Source organism: Priapulus caudatus, unplaced genomic scaffold (genome assembly GCF_000485595.1).
Source record: "Priapulus caudatus unplaced genomic scaffold, Priapulus_caudatus-5.0.1 Scaffold356, whole genome shotgun sequence".
Classification (NCBI taxonomy): Eukaryota; Metazoa; Priapulida; class Priapulimorpha; order Priapulimorphida; family Priapulidae; genus Priapulus; species Priapulus caudatus.
In genome coordinates, this window is record NW_014577417.1 from 168,038 (window position 1) to 171,331 (window position 3,294).

Genomic DNA, 3,294 nt, shown 5'->3' on the forward strand with positions numbered 1-3,294 from the left:
CGTCTACCTCTACTCTCTCTCTCTCTCTCTCTCTCTCTCTCTCTCTCTCTCTCTCTCGCTCTCTCTCTCTCTGTGTCTCACACTCTCTCTCGCTCTCTCTACGCTCTCTTCATCTCTCTCTCTCTCTCGCTCTCCCTTCTCCTCCTCTCTCACCGATCCTCGCTTCATGGCGTCGTCGGCACGGTCGACGTACGGATACGTCTCCTCCTCCGCACTTCGCTGTTTCCGCAGCAGCGTTCGCAATAGCTCATTGTTGTTCAACGCCATCTGCTGGCCAGATAGCTCATCTGAAAAACGGGATAAAAAATCAGAGACAACATTTTTTTTCCCACGCGAGTTTCGGAATACAGCCAATCAGCGCACTCCATTCACTCGACTTCCTCGAAGCAACAATGAAAAATAAAACACATTTCACCTTAACCCTAACCCTAACCTTAAACCTAACACAAACATTGAACCGACTCCAGTACTCCTCAGTATTAGTAGTAGTAGCAGTAGTAGTAGTAGTTTTGTACCAAACACTATCTATGGTGTATCCGGAACTCGCGTGGGAAAAATAATTTCGCCGCCCGGGCTCGCACGCACGCCAACGCACGGACGCACGCACACATATATATATTTTTATATTTTTACATTTTTATTTAATTATATATTCCTTTCGGGGTCATAACGGTATCATAAGATCGTGATTTATGTGTGAAAGTGATATTACAAGTGATATATAATTGTACTGTAAGTTAAATAGTATATTGAAGTACTGTATTTCTTCGGTCTAATCGCTTTTCCTACAGGTGCCTTTACATTGAGTATCTGCATTGTTCAGGTATAGAAACAATGCATTCCAAAACCATATTATTAGTGGCTCGATCTGTATATTCGTTGTGGTGTATGTCGTGCAAGTGGTCATTTGGAATGAGTTGCATAATCGTAGTTTAAAACGTTACATATATGCGTTGACGGTTTACAGATTAACAGATTTAACTCTCAATCGGCGAAAATGGAAAAACAGAAAGATGGAGAAAAGAAGCCCGCTGACTCGCTACCACCTGTCGAAACCATAGAAATGGTTGAGAGCATTCGAATAGACGACACGCCTAGTGATGTAGCGCCAACGTCATTGCTTCAGTAAGCACCTTATTTTATTATAATGCATCCGAATTGTATTTCATCATCACCTTTCTTTACAACGGTTAACAGTATTGTTTATAGATTATATATAGGACGTTTTTATCGTTATTTCTGCTCTGATTAGTAATGATGAACAACTTTTATCAGTAATCTCATCAACTTTGTTTTTTCCGTCTTTGATATAGTCCCTTGGACTTTGAAGTCTAATATTTACGAAGTTACTCGAGGCGGGATGTGAATATTGAAAAAGCGTTGTAGGCCTATATCTTCGGGTGGACAATTTAAGGGGCTACGTTTCGGACATATCGAACATTTCCTGTCCATACACTACGCATCTTCTATCAAATATAAAACAATTTGCAGAGTCACGGACTGTGACCTTTACCAAGCACTATTTGTTTTAGAAAACTGCGATGAGTAAACACTACGGAAATATTGTAATTGCTGGACGCGCAACACACGCTGCGCTGCAATTCTTGCGATGAAGATCACGTAGTCAATCTCCACCCACCGTCGGTTTTTACGACTTCAATCGCGAGTGCGACCGTTCGTTATTTGTGATGTCAACACTTCATGTTGTGTCGTTGTGTCTCGCTTACAGAACCTGGATTGCCGACATACCAACGACATCGTCAGCATCGGATGTGAAGTCCGCACCTAGCGTCGAACAGTTGCCGACGCCTGTTATTAAAATCGACGGTGAGCATTCACGCACACGACCATGACAACACGCGTATCGCAGTGCACAGGAAAAAGCGGATAACATTTATACTTTTCTTTTGAAATCTTTCGCAACGAATTGATTATAAAACACTCAAATCTAAACACTCATAAAAAAGCGCGTAGTATTCATGTAGTCACGCACGTACATGCGCGCATGCGCGCATGCACACTTGACTCGTACAACGTGTATTCATTCATTTATGTAATTGCGTTTAGAATTTTTTAGTTCTTTAGTAAATGCAAAGTATATACACCGTACAGCAGCGTTACACTAGCACGCGCGCGCGTGTGTGTGCCGCTGTGTGTATGTGTGTGTGTGTGTGTGTGTGTGTGTGTGTGTGTGTGTGTCTGTCTGCGTGCGTGCGCGCGTGCGTGCGTGCGCGCGCGCGTGTGTGTGTGTGTGTGTGTGCTTGTGCGTGTACATATTGTATATATGCTCATAGCGCCTGTTCAAGCACATGATCTGGTGGAGAAGATCAGGATGATGAAGATAAAATCATCGGAAATCAAGTCGCCGAGGAAACTGGCGACGCCTGATGCGGTCCCGGATCAACATTCAAACCCGTGGCTTCGTCTGCTACGACAAACCAAGGTGTCTTCGTCAACGAGTCAAAATTCGCAAAGCGATTCACCGTTGAATGTGCAGGTACTACTACTAATAACCTACGAATTCCCAGTCTACACAAAATATTGCGGCACATCATCTTTATAGATACGCGCCAACTCTTTTCAATCCGACCATTACCGAATCTTGCCGAGTGTTTTTCTTGATTTCGTCAAGCTAGTCTGTCAACGCTTAATTGGATCTTAATTGGAAGTCAATACGATAAAACGGGCAATCTTTCCCGCACATAATTGTCGGCGTTCTTTGAATATTGGATTGCGTCACGTGGAATTTAATCCTTGTCACGAAGAATTACAGTTTGACAGGGTCCGGTGATGCGTGCGGTTATACATGGTAATATGACTCATGAGTGATGGGTAATGACTCACACTGACACCTGGTGTCGTGTTTCAGCGTAAAGATGGCCGCGCCATGTCGGCGGCAGGCCGCTACCAGGCGATGCCTGCTAATTGTAAGGCTGCGCAGAAGTTTAATGAGTTTACGGTGCTGTCGTCACGACCGAGTCGCACCACGACCCGCGGAGCCGGCTCGAGGTGAAAACCATAGGCACGCGTGCTCGTGTGTGTGTGTGTGTGTGTGTGTGTGTGTGTGTGTGTGTGTGTGTGTGCGTGCGTGCGTGCCATCGTGCGTGCGTGCGTGCCATCGTGCGTGCGTGCGTGCCATCGTGCGTGCGTGCGGGTGTTTGTGCTCGTAAGTGCGCCCGTGCATCGTCCTGGTTCGTAGTGCTATTGTACCAGGGTTCTGCTGTAGTACATGAGATATGGGTTGTATCCACAGGCACTTGGACCGTTTCAATAATAAAATGATGGTTAATAAAT